Source organism: Diceros bicornis, chromosome 6 (assembly GCF_020826845.1).
Source record: "Diceros bicornis minor isolate mBicDic1 chromosome 6, mDicBic1.mat.cur, whole genome shotgun sequence".
Taxonomy (NCBI): domain Eukaryota; kingdom Metazoa; phylum Chordata; class Mammalia; order Perissodactyla; family Rhinocerotidae; genus Diceros; species Diceros bicornis.
This window is the reverse complement of record NC_080745.1, coordinates 41133785-41156130: the sequence shown is the minus strand read 5'-3', so window position 1 is coordinate 41156130 and position 22346 is coordinate 41133785. Positions and strand designations below refer to the sequence as shown.

The following is a 22346-nucleotide window of genomic DNA, read 5'->3' as shown; positions in this document are numbered from 1 at the left end:
ATCCACTCTCCTTCTGGCCCTCTATCAGACAATGCTACACTGCTACTCATAGGGATTTCACGGCCAATTTTTTGAAAGTGGGTGGCCAGGTCTTTCTTCCTAGTTAGTCTTAGTCTGGAAGCTTGGCTAAAATATATATATGTTTCCCATTGGTTCTGTTTCTCTGGAAAACCCTAATACAATATCCTACCTTATAACAGCCAAAATATAGCCATATAGCACCCACAGGACCAATAGTAACTCCTAGTGGCAATGCCTACTGCTAAGTACTATTTACATTGGTGGGACAAAGGAAAGGCAATCTATTTAATGAAAAGATAAAGAGTATTGAGAATAATGAATCATGCTATTATCAGAGCTAGGAAGAATTAAGCATCTTGAAGGATGTAAGTCTTTACATGTAGTATTACATTTAAAATGTGGTATTACACGGTGAATGACTAAATGGAGATCAAATGCTCAGCAATTCTGCTTCCCAAATTTTCAAATGCAGACACACACATCACTAGTGCCAAACTAAGGGTCAATATCTGGATTGATATTTTTATGGATGTATGTTTATAACTATCCTCTGATGATGCATAAAAAGCACATGTTACTAAAAGCTGTTCTGAGAGAAAAGTAAAAATATTAACTCATTTTTTAGAATTAAAGAGTTTTTCAATTGCCTTTCCAAAGTCACCTCTTGTTTTGTTGAAGTTATTAGTTATTCAACCAATGGTGCATTGTTCTAACTAACAGTGTTATTAGTATTCAACTCATGATGCAGGACCTTAAACAATTATTTGGGAGCAGCTTATTTCAGAGAAGCTACCTGAAACATGTCCACAGAGATGGAAAATCTTTTCCTGGCAGAGAACTCTATATTCCTGAATCCAAATCAAAAAGCGGCACCATTTGCCAGAATATAGCAAGATGCAAAGCAGGCGAGGAAAGGAAAACAGTTTTCATTAGTGCTCAAATTAGTTGCTAAATTTGATGCCGCTTGTGTTATGTGTTGTCTTTGCTGATTTGGATTCCTGCTGCTTGCTTAATAAGTTAAACTAGGATGGCAGAGGGGCACATACCTTTGGTCATTTGTCAGAATTAAAAAAAAAAAAGCAACACAACTGAGTGGTTAATTTGTTGCTATTTTGTCAAATCAATTAACTTGAAAAGAGTCCATTGTCAAGGAATGACCCGTTCGCCCATTTGAAGGTCGCCATATACAGCAGAGCAAGCGCAGCTTGGGTGGTACAGTTCCGCGGGTCATTTTATATTTAGCGCTGTAATTGGCTTTTCTTCTTTCCCCTTTATAAACCGTATGAAATTTGGGAACTCAGGCTGCTGACTCTTTTGCAGGGTGGTTTCATAGATCAGAAATTCCCCTCTTAGGAGTGAAAATATATCTGTGCTTGGCTCCTTACAGTTGATTACAGGGTCAGCCTTAGCCCTGGGGTAAGTTGGTGTCATTGAGGAGAAAAAACAAAGCTCCCTCTTCCAGGGATGAGGAAAGAACATGGTCTTTGTGGGATATTGTGTTGTTAAAAAAATTCTTGGAACCTCAGTTTCCTCCTCTTTAAAATGGGAGTAAAGATCCATAATTTTAGGGTCACTTGTGGATAAAATGAAACAAATAAAACAAGTGCTTTACATATAGTAGATGCTCATTAAAGACTAATGAGTATATCCAGATAATTATCATCCCCACTAACCTGTGGCCAGTCCTAGAAAGGATTATGTCTGATTGAAATGCCTCTGGGAAGTATTTTACATTAAGCCTGAGCAGTCATTTACTTGTCTATGTGAATTCACTTGTATGATCCTTTCAATTCGGCAGCAAAGAGGAGAACTTAGTGGCCTGAGGCGGAGTTCAGTGTTCGGCCACTGTGATAACACTTGTTGACAAGAAAGAACAGAGAATCGTGGGAGAGACAGAGACGGGCTGCAGGGGTTCACAGAAGCTGCCTTTGATTCAGGAGGCAGCAGGGCTGTCGCTGGGCAGCAGGAACCCACTTCTGTCAATGGGCTGAAACCGGGACAAGTCCAGAGACGCAGCCAGGGGATCAGGGATCACAGTGAGCAGAGGGTCAGATGGCTCTCAGTTTTGCGTGGATGCAAAATTGGAACCAGGTAAGTTGAGCTGCTAGTTGCCACAGTCTGGAGCTGGTCAGGGGTATTGAGAACCAGCTGCTTCACAGGCCATGACTTAAGAGGCAGCTGTTGCTCTTGGTCTTCAAAAGACTTCACCCTTGCAGTGGAGAACAACCTAAGCCACAAGGCCAGCTCACTGAGGTCCGGACTTATTACGAAGAGAAAGCGGAAGGCAGTGTTGCCTGTGAGGGGTGGGGCCTTACCCATCTGCTAAGTGGGAAGGCAGGTGCCTTGTGTAGAGAATTTTCACCCATCTCACAAATGGTGTAACACCAGCTTTGTCCATGAACTTGTTCTTACTCAGTTTCCAGAAAATAGATCCAGATTAAAATGTCATTTCCATCATATTCTATAAACTAGGAATCATTTGAATAATTCAGGTCAAATTAGCCATAATTTCATTCTTTGTTTACTCAAATTGAGGCTACTTCTCCATGTCTCCATTCACAAATTTAGGAATTGATTTAAGTTTTTCAGTTTCAATAACTGTTGGTTTTCAGACAATGATTTGATTAGTAAAGAATGTGATTTGATGCAGGGACCTCTGTAATGAGTGATGGGAGATGCTTGCAGTTGATACTCTTTTTGGCATCCATCTTACAGAAGGCTGGTCCACGTGGTGAGTCCAGATGTAAATCTACATTTGTTAATGATTAAAGGGGCAAAAAAAAAAAAAAAAAAGAACAAAAGCTGAAGGGAACAGATTGGTAATCTCAGATTACAAAATATCAGGCATTATTATAGCCTAAAATATGTGCTATATGTATGTACATATGTGTATGTATATATAATATATTACATATTTATGAGTATGTGATATGTATATATGTGTATGTATGTATATATAATATGTGTCTATATATGTGTGTCTGTCTGTCTGTATGTATATATAATATGCATCTATATATGTGAAAATATGTATATATAAAACAGTCTTTTTTATTGCAAGCTCCTTGTGGTCAAGACCTGCATCATCTTTTAGCGTTGAGTGTAGTGTTGGCACATAATCACCAATTAGCGAATGTTTGTAGAGTTAATTAATTACATTCTACTTTATAAGTAGTTAGTAGAAGTGAACACACAGACATAAAATGCTTACTATGTGCCAGGCACTCTTCTAAGTACTTTAAACATATTAATTTGTTTTAGTCTCACAAAAATGCTGCAAAGTAGGAAGTATTACTATCATCCATATTACAATTAAAGAAATTGAGGCACAGAGAGGTCAAGTAACTTGTTCAAGGTTGCGCAGCCAGTTGAAGGTAGACGTGGAGTTTCAGCCCAGGCAGTCTGGCTTTAGTGTCTGTTTTTAACTGTTATGCCATGATATAGAGATGCAGAAGTGGATGCTGTGGAGATGGTGAATTGGTCTGAAGGTGACTCCTGCAGTAGCCAAAGCCAATCAGCTTATGAGAATCCAAATGAATAAAAATACGTTTCTGGCTGTCTATTGTTTCCTCTTGTGAAAACACGTGGACGTCAGGTATGGTCCAATTTCAAATACAACCTATGGGTCAGACACAAAATTCACTTTAGGAACCTTGGGGTAACACTCCAAAAATTGGTAGTCAGCCTCCAGAACAGCTAAAACTGGGGTACAATGAGAGTTTGTGAGGCTGCTGGTACAAACTCACACGGCATGTATGAAAGGACACATGGCATGCTGGGCCCACTGCTAAGTGATCTATATGCATTGTGTCATTTAATCATCACCAAAAAATCTGGAAGTCAATGCCATTACCTTTGTTTTTCAGATGGGGAAACTGAGACTCAGAGAGGTTAAATAACTTGCTCAAGATCACAGAGTTAGTAAGTAACAGAGCCTGGGTTTAAATCCGGTTCTATCTGACTTTAAAGTCCAAGCTCTGAAACACTGTCACACATACACACTTGGAATTTATTTGGCACAGAGTTCCATCTGGTGCATTGCAATAAGTTTGGGAAGAAGTGGAATAGTAGCAGAGGAAAAGGAAGCAAAGTGTCGAGGTAGTCATTTTTGATGACAGGTGACACGTAGTAGAATTAGTTTTTGTTAAGATTCTAAATGACACTCGCGTCGTTTTTAGAGCAGCTAAAGAGAATGTGGCCGGAGGCAAGGGAGACTCTGTGATAGCTCCTTTTTGTAATGACTCACAGTTCTTATGCCCATGGAGCCAAGTCTTCTAGAACAAGTTCAGTGCTTTGGGACTCAGGAGGCTGATGGAGGGTAAGCAGTCTCAGCCCCCTTGCTCTCAGAAGCATCCCAACAAACTTTTGAATGTTTGAACTGGTGAATGTTAGTGAGAAAGGTTTAAATCTGGATCTGGGCACAATTCACTAAGGTTCTTTGACCCAAAAACAACTATCCAGAGAATTGTCCTAATCTTGCTTTCAGGCGGCGGTGTTGTCTATTTAGAGATTGAAAGGTCTTTTCCAGGCAAGGTTGTCCCAATCAACCTAATCTAGGAAGACACTTTGCCTAGGCAACTGAGGACCAAGCAGTTACCCCAAATTTATTCGCATTGAAAACAAAAGTTTAGGTATAATGGACTATTGAGAGAAATGTAAGATTAGGACATATCTATGATCTTTGCAGTGGACACCATTACAAAATATCACAGGGTGCTTTTCATAGATATGTCCTTTCTATTTAATTCCTACAGTGCTTTTCTAGGGTGTGTGTCAGGCACCGATTTTGGTGCTGAAAATATAACAATACTGTTGGGACTAAAACTCAGATAATAATTTAGAGTTTATAGTGCATTAGTATACATTATCTCATCGAGCATTGAACCAATTCTGAGAGGTTGAAAGAGTATGCGTGTTTCATCCTATTTTAAAAGTAAGGAAGGAATGACCTTCAAGTTGTTACCTGTGTTCCAGGTCTTGTCATCCCTCTTTTCAGTTTCCAAATTCGTAAAAATTTTGTGATAATGCCTCTTCTACCTACCTTATAGGATTATTGCACCATTTTAAATCAGGTGATTGATATAAAACTAGTTAATAAACATAAAATTAATATACAAATCCACCTCACTAATTAGAACTAAATACTTAAAATCACTGATTTTAAATCAATTTCACATTGCTTTTCATTTTGCCTTTTTTCCCCCACTGTGATAGAGTAGGCTGTACCAAAAGAATAGTTTTCCAAGTTCCACAGCTGTAAGTAGTAAAAAGTTATGGCCAAACCACAGTGTTTATATAGAGGTACTATCTGAGTGTCATGTTTCTCTTCATCTAAATATTTAATTGGCCAACCTGATTTAAGAGAAACCTAAAAAATGTGGGACTACATTATTGCACTAATCTCTTGTGTGGAAAATTATGATGGCTGTGTCTACACAGAACCAATGTCTAACATGTTTGAATAGGCAATTTTATCCCCCAACAATATACTAGATGCATAAACATTTATAATGAAAAATACGTATGCTTATCAGCCACGTGTGTTTACTCTAGAAACACTACAATTAGTGGATCCTACACTCTAGCCTCTGAAAAGTTTGTGGAATTCCTAAATGCAGCTTGGGGTTTTAAATTCTACACCTTCTTCTAGTTATCACTATATTTTAAAATTTCTGCCAAGCTTTTTGAAAGAGAAATGGAAACAATATATTTCTACTGCCTCATTTTCCATTTATGCCTCTGTGAATTACTACCTAGCTTTCCTCTCATTCATCCTCTTGCCAAAGCTGTTCATAAAATCTTAGGTGGTAAAGCCAATGGCCACTATTGAATTCTTGTACTTCCAATGTTGCTGCGGTATTTGACACAACTTATATGTCCTTTTGAAACTGTCTCTTCCCTTGGCATATGTGTTTCCTTTTTCTCTTGCGTTCTCTTCTTCTCTAGTTTAATCTCATTACTGAGCTCAACTTACTTGGCCTACCCTTTAAAAGTTGATGATGCAAGATACTCTATTCTTGACCTTTACTTTTCTCATTCTGGTCACATTCTTATCTATTCCTACACCTTCAATGATCACCTCTACACTTGTTTGACTCCAAAATGTCTACACCTCCTTATGTCTTTACCCTAGACCTCTCTCTTATGTTGCAGCCCTGTATAGTTGTTTACGGAAATTGTGTAGTTGATTACTGAAATTCTTCACATAAATATTTCATTCATTCATCCATATGTCTATCCATTTATTCATTTACTGTAGGTTTTTGTATGCCCCACAAACATCATAAACTAATGTGTCATAACCAAACTCTTCACATAGTGTCTGTTCCTCCTTTATTTTCTATCTGATGCTTGGAAATGTCATCTACCCAGTCACACAGGTTAAAAAAACCTGGTGATGCATTTGATCCATTAAGCTGGAATCTCTGGAAGGGGAGCCTTGTCTTGGTGGTCTTTAACTCTCCTCAGGTGTTTCTAATGTATATCCAGGGTTGGGAGATCTGCTGTAGATCCCTGCTTCACCGATTCTTGTGTACACAAGAATTACCTAGGGATCTTGTTAAACTGCAAATTCTGATTAAGTAGGTCTCAGTTGGGGCCTGAGGTTCTGCATTTCTCACAAGCTCCCAGGTGATGACAGATACTGTTTGTCTGTGGGCAAACTTTGAATATTAAGACTCTAGATGATTCTGTGATAATATCACCAGTCCATCTGCCCTCTCTTAGGCTTTTCTTGGTGGAATATGTGGAGCATTCCCAAGATGGGATGTGGGTTCTTTCACCCGTATTTCTAACAGAGCACCTTTTGTGTGAATTAGGTATTAGCTATGCCTTTGTCCTTTTTTGTTTCTGTACAGCGTATTCTAGTCCCTACTCCTGAATTAGACATATATCAGGCACTTTGACTACGGGATTGCAAGAGCTGCTTAGAGGACCAAGTCATTCCATACATAGAAAACCCTTCAGAATTTGCCTTTGTCTTCATCTCCAGCCCCAACCCATGCCTCTTGTCCTTTGAGCCCTACTCCCTTGTAAGCTGAACCATTTATATATCAATATATATACTATCAACTAGTAAGGTTTTGTGCTTTTATACACACTATCTCCCCTCCTGGAACACTTTCCTCTGTACCCTACTTAACTTTTAAATTGAAGCTCAGAGTTTGTTTTATTTTGAAGTAGAAGTTATTCCTATGTGTTGTCATAATGCCCTTTATTATCTCCATCAAAGCACACCCATGCTATTGCTTTGAAGTTTTCAGTTTACTTGACTATTTCTCCATTGACTGTGAATTCCCTTGGGACAGTACTCTATGGTATTAGTGCTTAACACAGTGCCTGGCACATTGAGGGATCCAATAACTTTCTGCTGAATTAATTGTGGCTGTTGTTGAAATTTAAGGATGATAAATGAGTTTACATAGCCATCAATTTATTTATTAAGCTCTGGAGCTTGATGCATCTCTAGATATTTTTCCTGCCATGATCTAGGTAGATTAGGCAGCAAAATTAGAGTAAATTAAGATTAAACATGGATAGAGCAATACAATGGGGTGGCTTCTGATTATTTATATTAGTTTATTCCTCGATTAGTTTATTCCTATAGATCATAAACTCAAACTTCCTTGCCCATTTCAATTCTCAAATATTTCGAGGTTCCCTGGTAGACAAAGTCTATAGCAAAAATATCATAGGAGATTTGGAGTTTTCTAAGAAAAGGGGCTTAAAATACACCACAAGGGCCCGCCCGTGGCTTAGCGGTTAAGTGCGCGCGCTCCACTGCTAGGGGCCCGGGTTTGGATCCTGGTGCGCACCCACGCACCGCTTCTCCGGCCATGCTGAGGCCACGTCCCAAGTATGGCAACTGGAAGGATGTGCAGCTGTGACATGCAACTGTCTGCTGGGGCTTTGGGGGGAAAAATAAATAAATAAAATCTTAAAAAAAAATAAAAAATAAAATACACCACAAGCTTTTATTTCAGTGATCATTTCTTTTAATCAACAGAACAGTAATCAATGTCTGCCTAGGGAATAAGAAATTGGTTCACTCATGATGGTCATTGGAGCCTCAGCTCCCGTCTTTATCCCAGTGTTGTTTTCAGTCAGGACATCTGGCACTTGACACCCAACCTGATCTTATTGAACTTGGCCTGGGTGCCTCATCACATTTCACACCCTGCAGGCCACCATTAGCCTGAATAATTAAGAGCTGGATAAGTCTTCCCCTTCTAAGACACTGTCACAAATTTGAAGGGTTTGGAAAGAATTTATGTAATTTGAATAACTTAGCAATATCTTTATTGAGATTGATCAGATGAGACTCTAAACAAGGATGCTTTTAAAACAAAAGATTCACAGGCAAGCAAGTTTTCAAAATAGTTTCTTTTAGAAAAATCTGCTAGCTAACCTTGTACCTAATCTTAATTTGTCTTATTCAAGAAATCTACAAATGAAATATATCAATTTTTAACTTCTATTCCCCTCCTTCACCATGAGCTATTGACAATATACTTACAGTCACTTAATATTGTCAAAATCAATACCTTCAAACAAAAGGGACTGTCTGTTACCTAAAAGCCTAAGGCAAAGGAAAGCTCCATTAAGAATGACACTTCATGTGTTTGGGTAAAATTTAATTGGCTTGGATAAAGCTGAAATCCATCTGATCTTTTGTTCATTTAAAAAATTGAACCACCTAATTGGTGACTTAGACATGGCTTTACAGTTTATCGAGTTCAGAAGGTAACACTAATTTTAAAATTTTATTTGAATGCAACCAACCAGTTTTCTAAATATACAAGAAAGTAAATGGTGCTGCATCACCTCACAGGTTCTACAAGTTGTTGTACCCTGGGCCAAAAATGCTATCCTCTATTGAGCCAATTCTTACCAGAAAATGGCTGTGAATATCCTCTTCTCTGTTATAAGCATAAACTCAGGAGGATAGAATCATTAGACATTTTTGTTAAAAGCTCTATTCCAGTTGAAGAACAATGCCTGGCTTATATCAGACACTCAATAAATGTTGGATGAATGAAAGCGATGGGAGTGCCTCCTAGTTCCCGCTCTGGGGCCCTGTGGAAGTGCCAGTTGTGGGTGAACTCTAAGAGCTTCAGCCTCCTACGTGGAACCAGTTCATTGATTTACAACTATGAAACAGAAAGAGCTCCATTTTCTTTTCTATCTAGGCTGGTAAAAAGCAAATTTAGAAGGAACTGCATTTTCAACTCACCACAATAGTGGTCCCCCCACCCCTTTTTTTTGCTTAATATTCATGGCTTCCACAAACCCATAGGGTAAAGTTCCAAATCATGCTGTAGCTGTCAAGTTCTTCCAGAATTTACCTGTATAACTCTCCAGCTGCATACTGCCCAACTCTTCCCCATGTGCTCAGTGGTCCTGCCATACAAATCTTTCATCCGCTAGAGTTTTCATTTCTCTGGATGTTCCATTTGGTTCTTTGAAAAATATCTTCCATTTCTTCCTCACTCTGTTCATGTTTTTTCTTTAAATACTTAGAACATATTTCTAATAGCTGTTTTAGCATCCTTGTCTGCCAATTCCATTATCTTTATTATTTTTGAGTCTGTTTCTACTGACTGATTTTTCTCCTGGTTGTGTGTTATATGTTCCAGCATCTTTGCACTTTTTGATTGGATGCTGTAGATTGCGAATTTTATGTTGTCGAGTGTCTAGATTTTGTTGTCTTCCTTTAAAGAGTTTTTGACTTTGTTTTGTTCTGTTAGACAGTTAAGTTACTTGTGGTCCAGTTTGACCCTTTTCAGGCTTTCTTTGAGCTTTTTCAGGACAGGTCTAGTGTAACCTTCACTCTAGGGATGGTTTAGCCCTATAGGTAGACCAGAAATATTGGTCTTCTTTCATTTCTTCAAGCGTATACTCTTTCTTGCCTCTGGGTTTGGCACATTCTGATCTCTCTGACTCTAAGTTAGCTTTGTCCTTTTATATGCCTCCATAATACTTTGAACTTTCCTTTTTGAAATTAAACATGTAATTACATATTTAATGAATGTCATTCCCTCTAGACTGTAAACTTCATGATAACAGAAGAAATAGGCAATGGACAGCTGTCATTTCACACCAAACAAATGAAACATATTTCAGGATTAGTGCAGAGATAATTTTCCTAATGAGGACTTGGTCAGTGAAAAGAAAGTCAGTCAGGTACCAACACACCTACCAGGATGAAGGTAATAGAGATGCCAATTATTTCCTTTGCTAATAATTCCTTTTTCTTTCCCACATTTTCTTCTGAAATTTCTGCTCCTATAGATTCTGCTGAATGAGCAGTCATTCATTTGATCCTATCCTTCTGGGCATGACTGGCCAGATTGGTGATGGACAAGTGTCATAAGGTAAGTCAATCATAGTCTTTATTTCAGATATAATAGTTAGGTTGTGTTTTCTTCCTTGAGGCAAAACTGCCCGCTCAGTGGGACTGAGCCATTGGGCAATAGGCTCAGTATGAATCTTGGCTGTCTGGCAAAACATTATGCCCAGAGAATATACTGATGTCAATGAGGCCCAGAATGAGCTAACAGCTAGGTGTAGTGGAGGCAAGCAGGCCAAGTATGTGAGCAGAAAATATGAAATTTTTGTGGTTAATATTAGGCAGCTTTTGGCATAAAGTACCATAAGGTACCACCTCCCCATTACAAAGGGAATAGTTCATGGGTAGACTTCAGTCCTCGTGGTGATTGGTTATATTAATTTCACAGGGCTGCCATAACAAATTACCACAAACATGATAGCTTAAAACAACAGAAATTTTTTCTTTCAGGGTTCTAGAAGCCAAAAGTCTGAAATGAAGGTGTTAGCAAGGATGGTTCCTTTTGGAGGCTCTGAGGAAGAATCTGCTCCATGTCTCTCTCCTAGCTTCTGGCTGCTGGCAGTCCTTGACTTTCCTCGTCTTGTAGATGCATCACTCCAATTTCCACCTCTCTCTTTACCTGGCCTTTCTCTCTGTATTTCACCTGTGTTTCAAATCTCCCTCTCCTTTCTCTTATAAGGACACCAGTCATTGGATTTAGGGTCCACTGTAAATCCAGAATGATCTCATCTTCAGATCCTTAATTACATCTACAAAGACACTGATTCCAAATAAGGTCACATTCACAGGTATGGGTGTTAGGACTTGAACATACCTTTTTTTTGGTCCATTATTCACTCTGCATTGGTAAAAGCAGGAACAAATCCTAGGTTACAAAAGCAAGGATCCAGATAAGGTGTCATAGCTCAGGCACAGACAAAAGGAGACAAGAGTCTAGTTGCAGAAATTCAAATTCAAGATCAGAATAGGGCCAGTAGTAAATGGAATGGAAGCTTAGTTACCGGTCTAGGAAGGCTCTTTCATGTGCCGTCAGATTAGAAATGCGCTTAGTCAAATAGCCTGAGATGTGGAAAATCCATCAGCTACAATAGCAGGAATGGTAGGTAAGCCATACTATTAATTCCTAAGTGGAATGATCTGGGACCTACAAACTCAGTAAAATAAAACAGACACAGAATTTTTAAAGGAATTAACAACCTAATTTGCTTACGATTTAGTTAGTAGTCTGCACAGAAATTCTAACTACCTCTTCAAGTTTCCTCCTTTGTGTATTCCACAAATAATTGTCCCCAAGTTAACATGAATTCTGACTTTCCCCTTTGCTCCAAACCCAAATATAGGAAAATGGATATATAGCTCTTCAATTAGTACCATTGTGGATTATGCAAGCAAAACTGGAAATATCTTGATTAAACTAAAAAATCTTCACTGATTTCCTTTTAAGCTTCCTTAGCATTTGAATTACTTTTAAAAAATCAAACTTTTTAGTACACAATTGTAAAAAATGTATATCACAAGTACCGTTAGTTCCTCATTTTCTCAGCAGACAGAAGTTTCCTGAACACTAAACTTCTTATTCCACTTTTAGGAGATTTCTTAAGCGATGATGTCCCACTTTTAAAGATATTTAAATATGCTCTAACATGTTCGGAAACATATGTCTTGTCATTCTAAATTGGGCCTTTTTTTCCTACTGTCTCCCAAAAATGGAAAAAAAAAGTTGATGACATTGAACAGCTTCATTTTTCTGCGAATGAGTAGTGCGGTTTGGAACAGACATGAGCATTAGCGATCATCTGAAGTTCAGGACTGGTGGGTCAGAAAAGCCTAATCAGTGTTGCAAAAATCACTTACTTCAGAAAATAATGACATTTTTCTGCCTTCCCATATCCAAATAGAGTGTAACTTGGCAAACCACAATCTGTTCAAATGACAGGCAGCTCTCTGTCCTTTAAGAGCAAATATGGCTCCTCAGCTCAGTAACGGTTCTCATTGGCTTGGCGTTTGATGACTCAAGGCCTTTAGAGTCAGCGTGCACGGAATGCAGTCAGGCCCAGGGTTGTGGCTAGGTTCTCCACTGCTGCGGAAAATGACCAGCCGTCCCTCCAGGTGGCTTAAAGAAACAGCCCTCTGATGACTCATCTGGAGGTTAACACTCCAATAAGTGCTACATCCGATTGAGTCGTTTGGCGTCATCCCTGGCCTTACGTCCACAAGAAGACAGAGGCTTTGAAACGCTGGCTTAACTGGCAGGAAATCAAAGGGTCACCTTCTCCCCTCCAGTCAGTTCACAAGAAAAGAACCAAAAAATGGCCACTTCACAGAATCCCTTGCATAGTGCTTGCATCTTTTTGATTTTTCTCTCTCACTAGATACTTTAGAAAGCTTTTGGAAAATGCATTTAATCTATTCCAAATGTCACAGCAACAAAGGTTTCTGCTCCATTGCTATAGCCATGCTTGGTCAGGCTTTAAAATTTCAATCTTTGTGGATTTTTTTTTTTACATCAACTGTGTAGCAGTGAATGAAAATTACTGGTGTTCAAGGCTGCAGATGAAACAGGACAGGCTGTTTCTCTGTGTGTATTAGGTTGCATAGAAATAGAGTTCCTATATTTTCTGAACTGAAAATCTGTTCTGTTATCTGACAAATATGAATGACCTCATAGGGACAATGGGACGGAATATTTGATATCAAGAATGTTATGGACAATCTGGGACATGTGGTTTCTGTACATATAAGGGCTTGACTTCATTCAAATTTAGTGAAAACAAAATGACTAATTGTGTGCGTTTAGGGTCATAGCCTGGGTAGACTGTTAGTGCGTATTACTGCTTGCTTTCCTTCTCATCAGTCTCTGTGTGATGTTAAGAGTATGTAATAAAAGGCAGCTTTCAAAGGCACCACATTTCCTTAGTCAACCATTAATAATGAGGAAACACAATGTCGGTTTGCTAATCAAATGTAATGAGCAGGTTAATGAAAAACACATTCCAAGTTCCCCTAAGTAATGATCTTACCTCTGTCTCTCAAGTCACCAGGGATGGTTTGACAAGCATGTGGTTTAGGGTACTCAGCGATATGAATTTAGTTAATTTGCTGGGTTTCCTTCCTGAGAAAACTATGCAAACAATACTCTTCATTTCAAATACGGGTCAGGTTTTTCAAAACCCCAATGTTATTACCATAGTGAGAAACACAAATTGAGAGAGAGAGTTGGCGAATACCCTTAGCCCATCAGACTGATGAGATAGCTAAAACACACTGAGGTTATGTGGTTAATCCATGCCAATTATTGGGTTAGAATAATCAGATCTGCCTGCTTTTAGTCAATTAACAATAACATTGACAATAATAATGATGTGTGCTAAATGCTTTTCATTAATTAGTACAATCAATTCTCACAGTAACCCTATGAACTAGATTATCATGTTATCCTCAAATTTAAGTCAACGAATCTGGGGCTCAGAGAGGTTAAGTAACTTCTTCATGGTCACACAACTAGTAAGGGCTGGAACCAGGATTTGAAGTTGAGCAGCTTGCACAGGTTCTCTGAGCCATTCTGGTCCTTTGGCAACCATTTCTTAACAACTCATATTACGACTGCAGATAATTATATCTTCTCTATACAAGATTTTTGTCATAGTCTTGATTCATTCTACAGCAAGCACTAGACTTTGCTTCCCATTTTACAAAGGGCTTTGCACACAGAAGGAGCTCAGTAAATGTTACCAGAATGAATTTAATTTTGTGACCCTGTTTTAGGACTTTACATTCCAATTGTGTGCTCAGAAAAATAGGGCAGACAGATACAAAGGGTGTGCATGGATTAGGTGAAGTCAAGGCTACTAATTTTGCTGTGAACCCTGGGATGAGAGTGTAGAGAACCTGCTGAGAAGTGCTAGTCTCAGAAAATGGGCAGGTCAGGAAACGTTCTCTGAATGTGAACCAGCAGAGCAGCGTTAGAGCTCTATATGGTCAAGAGAAAGGTCAAATGCCTTCAGTTACCACAAGTTTCCATAGCAGCAGGTGAGGTCAAGAGGACACAATAAACATTGTTCTTAGCTGTAAGAAATTTCTCAGTCCAAACAATCCTCTGAGAAAATTCAGAACCCAAACAATCTAATTGTGCTAGTTAAACTTGCCTTTAGTCAAAATTAGAAGTAAAAGCAGGTTAATTAGTTAATTTATTACCCTTTTTTTCCAGAGGCAGCAAATACATTTTTATCTTCACAACAACTCACTCCCAAAACCCACATGAGACTTTGAGATTCGTCAGCATCTCTGACATTTGTCAAGAAATATGAGCCTCAAATTTTGTCCATTAATCTCTTTCTGGATCTGAGGGCGTGTTACCCTGTGGCCTATTATGGATAAAATTTGCCCTATGTCAGTTGTTATAACTGGTCACTGAACTTGAGTTACAGTTTCTCGTTAGCCTAATGAAAAGACAACCTCTTTCTCTTAGAGATACAAAGTTAACCTTTAGTCATTTATTCACCAGAGCTTTGGTAAATTTCCTGTTCCAAGGGGATTTTGAAAAGTTGGTGTTGTAGCCCTTAGAAATGAAATTGGGCATGTCATAAACTCAGGGTGAGGAAAAATGACTTCCTCTTGGCATTTCAGTGACAAACTCGCTTTTCATCTGGCAAAGAGGTCCAGCGGGCTTGTCAATGGACTCTTTCTTAGAAGGTTCTCGTGTGAGCTTTGCTGCCCAGCCCAATTACAGTGTGACTATAAGAAAGTCTCTATTTCCCAGGGGACAGTAACTAGAAAAGCAGTACCTGTATTTTTTGAGCGAGAATCATGACAGCTGGCATGGTATTTAAGATGGTAATGGGATGGAATTTTTATATCAAGACAGTCTAGTAAAATCCACAAAGTTCAAGGACAAATGTTTATGTACTTTTCTTATACTATCACTAGCTAACATTACTGAAAGTTTACTATATACTAAACACAAACATATCTGATGCTTACAATAGCACTAGGAAGTAAAGCTATTATTATCATCCACATTTGGCTGATGGGGAAACTGAAATACAGGATGGTTAAAAATCTTCACTGACTTCACACAACCAGTAACTGGCCAAGTTAAGATTTGAACCCAAGAAGTTCAAATGGAGGGAATATACTCTTAACCATTACGTTGTATTGCTTGTACTAACTAGAAAACCAGGTTATGCAAACACAAGTTCCTCAAAAACAATGACAATGACAATGTCAACAGCAATAACTATAATTAACATTTATTTAGCGCTATAATATGCAAGGTACTTTTCTAATCTTGCTACACACATTTTTGTATTTAATCCCCTCAACAATTCTATGAGGTAGGTACTATTATTATTCCCATTTTACACATGGAAAAACCAAGGCACATGAAATATGAGTAACTTGCCTCATGTCAATCAGCACATAAGTGTTATGACTGGGATTGAAACCCAGGTAAGCCTAGGCATTCCAACCCAAGTTGGAAAAAACTCTTAATTTATATTTGTTAATGCTGAAGGAATATTTTGAAAAATGGATTCTAATTACTGGATTCTTAAATTCGATAAAAAAGAGTTTTCCTTACATTGATATTATATAATCCAAAATAACTCTAAAAAGCTTTCTTCTATAAATTAGGTATCCTCTGATATCAACCAAAATGGCTAAACACAAAAACTACATAAATAGAATCAAATTAGTTGTCCAAGAAAGATCAAGTGGGTCACTGGCTTTCTGGTCTCTCCCTTCTCTGATGACTGCTAATGAAGTTGTAAAAACATAACTGCAAAAAGAAGGAAGAAATATAGTGACCAATGTTCTACAACCCATGAGCATGTTCTCAAACAGGTGACAATGCTGATAAAATTACAACTTCATGCTTAATAGAATTTTGTTACATTTTTTTAAACATATTGATTGTTTCTACATAGTCTTTGTTACTTTCCTAGTTGGTTAGAGCCAAATATCAAATATATTGTCACTTATTTTGTGATTTACATTTCTATTAAGGAGAATCTATTTAAAACAGTTGTTGATCATGTCCTTGGTAGACACAAACCCAGGAAGTTATAGCTGTGTGTATGTGTGTTAATTTTCAAAGACATAATAACTATTGCTGCTCAAATACTCCTATCTTTAAAAAACAAAATTCATGAACATTGGTGCCAGCAAACATACTTGATAATCATCAAACATAACATATCAATCACTTCTCTCATTAATCACAGTATATGAACATTTCAGAGTTACACCAAATGCTAAATTAGAAGTTAATTATTGCTTTACAAATGGAATTGTACTAGATCTTGATTGTTTCAGACCTTAAGCTTCTTGATATGTCCACAAGTAGGCACTTTGTAACACATGGTCATACCTAACAACTTCTTCAGCATAAATAACCAGACCAATAATATTATACTATCTTCTGCATTCTCTTTCCAACTCTAATTTGAAGACAAACAAAGAAGTGCTGAATGCAATATTCAGGTTCAACTATTAAAATTCACTGGGTGACACTGTTACAGACTAAGCTAGGCATTAAGGAAATTGGTATGGCATTTAGGCAACTCTAGCATGCGGATCGTTACAGTAAAATTAAAGGATGCCAGAGATGTAAAGGACCCTTTATCAAATTCAACTTCCATTTGTAACTGATGAGGAAATTGAAGTCCAGAGAAATTCACCAACCAGCCCTAGATCACCCAGAGAGTAAATGGCAGAACCAGGACAGAACTCAGATCTATGGACTCAGTTTAAAGAATCTGCCTCAGTTTGAAGGATAGAAGACTCTGATTTTGAAAGTACCAGCTTTCCCTCAGGATTTAATCTTGTGTCTAATCAGTTCCTCTATCTTGGCTCATCAAGAGTGTAGCCAAGAAGCAAGCCCTACATATGGGCTTTCGCATACAACCTGGGGTATGTTGAGGCTGTGAATTAAGCATGATGTAGATGAAGAGTACAGAAATCAAATCATGAGAAAAACCTGGTACCTGTAGATTCTCCCCTCAACAGTATGACTTGAAGAAAGTTTTAAAATTTCTCTGGCTCTCACATTCTTATATTTCAGAGATTAAATTAAAATTAAATTTTACATGCAATTAGACTACTTTGACAACTAAAACACATTTTTTTGCCTTTGGCTAAAATTATAGTGATATTCAGGGAGATAACCTTGGCTTCCTCACATTATTAAAAAGTTCTGAATGGAAGCTGTATATAAAAATGAGAAAATAAATTATACAGCAAGAACGAGTCTAAGTATTCATCTCATTTTTTTCGTATTAATGGTAGAATATGGTGTTTTTATATGAGAAAATTTAAGCCCAGAAAGGTAAGAAAGTTGTTTGAAGTCTATTGCTATTAAGACACAGAGCAAGGATTCAAAATGGATTTTGCAGGACTCCAAAACCACATTGAACTGTCTTTCTGAGAGCAACAAAGCAAGACCAGTTGGCAAATAAAGGGACATAAAGAAATCACAATGTACAATGACTCACGAATACAAAACTCAGGGTCATCCAATGTTACTTAATGTGGGGTAAAACTCAATAGCCTTTGAGAATATCTTTGTAGCATAATAGGGCAGGATGATTGTTTTTCAAAATGATGGCCTTGAATCATAAGTGAAGAGTAAATTTGGGTCTATACATTCTATTTAAGAAGATCATAAAGTTCAAAATCAAACGTGTTAAATATAAGCTTATCAGGATAGCTCAATTATATAGAATGATTCATTTCCGGAAGGTTCTGAGTGGCAGGATACAACTAGTAGTTATTTCCATAAAAATATATCTGCTGTTTCTTTGGAGAGAAATTTAATGGACTGTATTCTTTTTTTCTTCAGGTGACAAGGTTAAATTTGAGGCTTAATCAATGGTCCAGTCATCCAAAATGCTACATCCTGCTTTTTCCTCCTATACCTATTCGCAGAGTTTATGAGCTGTGTTAGACCTTTAGAGTAGATGGCTCAGTTGAGCAGTTTGTCAGAGAAAAGTGGGTGTTGTGTTGTTTTTTCTTTAAGTTTAGGGGAATAATGGTCATTATTTAAAGTTAAGGATCAAGTTCCATCCAAATTGCCTAAATAATTTTTATTTTGTCACCCCCCAGATAATTTATTAGTGCATCTAAATGTGTTTGCTATAGTTTTCATTAGTACATTAAAAGAAAATGTGAAAACATCTTTCTAGAATGCTGATAAATTAGAGCCCTGCAGTTAGTTCTCATACAACCCCTGCTAAAAATAATAGAAGGTAAATTACAGTGCTCTTAGAATTTCATCCCAGTTGAAAATGGCAGCCTGTTTTGCCTCATGTCTATAAACCTGGTGGTATAATTTTAAATGTATCCAGCTAATTAGGCAATCTTATGTTTAAATCCTTCATACCCCTTTTATTACATTTGATAGTTTTTGAGAAAACAGCTGGAAATTTCTATCAATGAAAACAGCTTTTGTTTTATTATTATTAAAATTTTTTTTTCATCTCTGCATGCCAGTAGGATGTACTGCAAATCATTTTAAAGACTTATACAAGCTGGACATATTGAAATTAAAATAAAAGCAGAACCTTTTGCTTGCAGATTTAAAGTATTAAATATTAAAGTTGAACGAAGTTTGAACTGCTGTAGAAATTTCTTGCTAAGTCTTTAAAAGGGGACGAAGCAGCAGATTGTTTGGAGATTCAAAGTAAACCAAAGAAAGGGAAGGGAAAGAACTAATAAGAGTCAAGTGCCTAATATATACCAGGCATGTTCAAGATGTTTAATACATGGTGTCATGGAGTTCTCCCAATACACCTTGAGAAAATTATCATCCTTATTCAAAACACTATTGTTGTCAGCTTTGCTTTCATCATCTCATTCAATCTCATCTTGTTCCATTCTTCATTCACCTACTATACTCTTGGCATATCAGCCTCCTTTCGTTCCCTGGAACACTAGAAAATCTTCTCTTCACTGGAGACTTTGTACATATTGTTCCTTCTGCCTTTAACAGCCCTGCCCCGTCAACCACTACCTATAACCCCACTCTTCAAATTGCTAGTTCCTTTCATCTTTAAATTCTTGCACTATTTTATTTTGGGGACATAACAAAGACAGCCTGTAATACTGTGGCTTAGCAATATGGAATTTTATTTCTTTCTCATGTGAGAGCCCGAAGACAGATTGGTGTTTGTCGGAGGTGATCATTGAGAGGACGTGACTGCCAGTTGACCCATGAGCTGGACCTGGGCAACTGGAGGCTCCTCATCCCCTCCCCTCTCTTTGGAATGTATATTCTGCCCACTGTTCTCGCAGTGGGAGCTGTTTTCAAGGATACAGCCTTGAGAGAGCAATGTGTTGTTGAGACCGTCTGGATAGTGCATGTGACTGAACCCAGTTAAGGCCTTGATATAAACTTTTAAGATTCTGGTGGACTGGTGTGGAGATCTACTTGTTTGTGGACACCCAAGACAAGCCTCGTATGTAAGTTCCCTTGTTTATTAAAATTGCCACCTACCAATCTGGAGTGGCTTGCCTCCTTCTTTGGTCTTTCTTTGCCTTCTGTGTATGGGAGCCAGTTTGTGAAGTAACAGTAATCCAGGTTTGGTAAGCAGCTCAGCCATTCTCACATGTGACTTATATTCTGGGTCCAAGTCCCAGTGTGTGTCTCTCCCAACTAGCTGGCAGGGGGTAAAGATAAAGAGAGTACATGTCCAATTGTAGTGTTGCACTTAAAAATTTGTTAAGAGCATAGATCTCACGTTAAGTGTTCTGATAATAATAATAACATTATTATTAATAAAAGAACAATACCCAGAAATGTCACAAATTGCTTCTGTTCACATCCCATTGACCAGAATTTAGTCACTTAGCTGCCAAGGAAGCTGAGAAATAGAATATTTAACTGGGGAACCATGTCCCTAGTTAAGACCACATTAAAATGAAAAAGGAGACCAATTATTGGGGAGCAATTAATACTGTAGCGTAGGTTTTGGTTTAGATCTCATCTTTGCAGAAAATCCTTCTCTGACCACTCCATCTAAGTGAGTCTCGTATTATTTATATTCTTTTTTATCACTGAATCTTGTTGGTTTTCTTTCTAGCAGTTATAATCTTTTTATATTATATCCTTTATAGCAATTATAATTTTTTGACCTTACTTTTATGAGGTTATTTAAAGATTTCCATCTTTTTTTTAACTTTAAACTTCTTGAAAGTAGTACTGCGTTTGTTTTGTTTTCTGTTATATCCTTCATTCCTATATGCCTGGCACATTTGATGTATGAAAATCATACTTGGCATAATAAAGATTGTTGAATGAATAAATGGAAATCCAAACAAATCTCCAGACAGGTAACATCTCAAACCAGATGGATTTATTGACTGAAAATTTGAGTAATTCATAGAGGAGGCAACAAAATTAACTTCAAAAGGACCAGGCAATACCCCTAGTTCAGTGGTATCCGAAGTGTTGGTCAACTATCCACTAGTGGGTTACAAAATCCATTTACCAAGTCATAACCAGCATTAAAAATGGAAGAAATAGAATAGAAGCGAAGAGAACAGAATAGAAAAAAAATAGAGGACATTGTATATGGTTAGGGTAGGTATTGTTTCATAGAACTTTAATTTCAGTTATATGTTTGTGTATATCGAGTGTGTGTACATTCTGGGTCACAAGGTAAAATGTAATTATTCCTGTGAATGATGTAAAATAAAAGTTTGAAAGCCAAGGCCTAGCACACTTAAAAGAATAGGCTCAAAGGCAAGGCAGATAGGGGAGGAAAAAGTTGATCCTCATAGAACTTAATGTGACCTGCCTCACGGGCTAACAAAATGACATCAAATGGTGACTCATCTCTTCACCAATCCAGTGATTTTCAATTGCATCTTTTCCAGCAATGCACTATCAAAGTATGTTTCAAAGAAGAGAAGAGTGTGCGTTTCAAAGCATTGTTTCATCTTATCAATCATAGTGGGCTATTATCTTCAAGTATGAAAACTTCAAAAATAACTTTGAATTATAGTTCAACTTGAGAACATCTTTTTATTTTTGAAATTCAGATATACCTAGGGAACTCATGTACTTGCCCTGGTGTTTGGTCCTAGTTAATTGATCAGTGATCTTTTCTAATGTGCCTGCCTGTGAGGATCCCATGTTTTATTTAGAACAAAGTTTATTTGTCTCCTTTGAGCACTTTGCATGAATGCAATTTTGCTCTTTTTTGGCTTTCTATATTGCTAGTAGATTTTTTTCCCTTTCTCACTTCCTTTCTTCCTAGAGGAATTTGAAATGAAAGCAGTATTCACCTATTGACCTTATTAAGATTTCAGTCTTGTATTTTACTCCCCCTTTAAAATCAATACAGTATTTTTCATCAGGCTCCATCAATATTCACCTCAGACTTACCAACTCCCAAGCTCTTTATAAAAACGTGTTCAATGGACAATATCAGAGCCGGAAGTAAGAGTGATAGTTCTCTAAGCACATAGCTTATTCAGAACCCAACCTGCTGCTCTGCACATATAAACATCTTTTAAATCAGCTATGAATCATGTGTACCATGTGCAGGAAGCACAAAAAAAGTGAAAATGGCAAAAAATGTCTTCCTTCAAAATCAGGTTCATCTGGTATTGTGCTGAACAGGATTGACCTGCTGTAGTAACTGACTATTGGAATCCTGAAATATCTATCCAGGTACCTTGAAATGGACCTCTCTCTCCCACTCACTGACCTGCACCAGATGCGTAAGAAAACTACTCCCCCACTATTGGCAGGCCATCACTGGAATTCAGCCAGACCACTACTAATTTATATACTCTTCCTTGCTTTCAGATTTACTAGGTCTTCAGCCCTCTTTCCTTCTCAGTTTTGCTCAGAACTTCATCCAAAATTAGCAGGTAGTATTTATTTAGTGCTTACTGTGTTTGAGGCATTATGTTAAACCCTTTACTTGTATAATCTAATTTAATCCTCACAACAACCAAGTGAGGTAATTACCTA

The 22346-nt window shown here is 37.6% G+C and overlaps 1 long non-coding RNA gene across 4 annotated transcripts in view; it reads left to right on the top strand.

Annotated features, from left to right (window-relative positions):
* The window catches only part of LOC131407173 (uncharacterized), a 111518-nt gene that overhangs the window by 30809 nt on the left and 58363 nt on the right, over positions 1–22346 (top strand). For all 4 annotated transcript variants that reach the window (XR_009220458.1, XR_009220456.1, XR_009220457.1 and 1 more), the window contains exon 2: positions 10312–10394. This is a non-coding gene — a long non-coding RNA (uncharacterized LOC131407173). The remainder of the gene's footprint in view (positions 1–10311; positions 10395–22346) is intronic.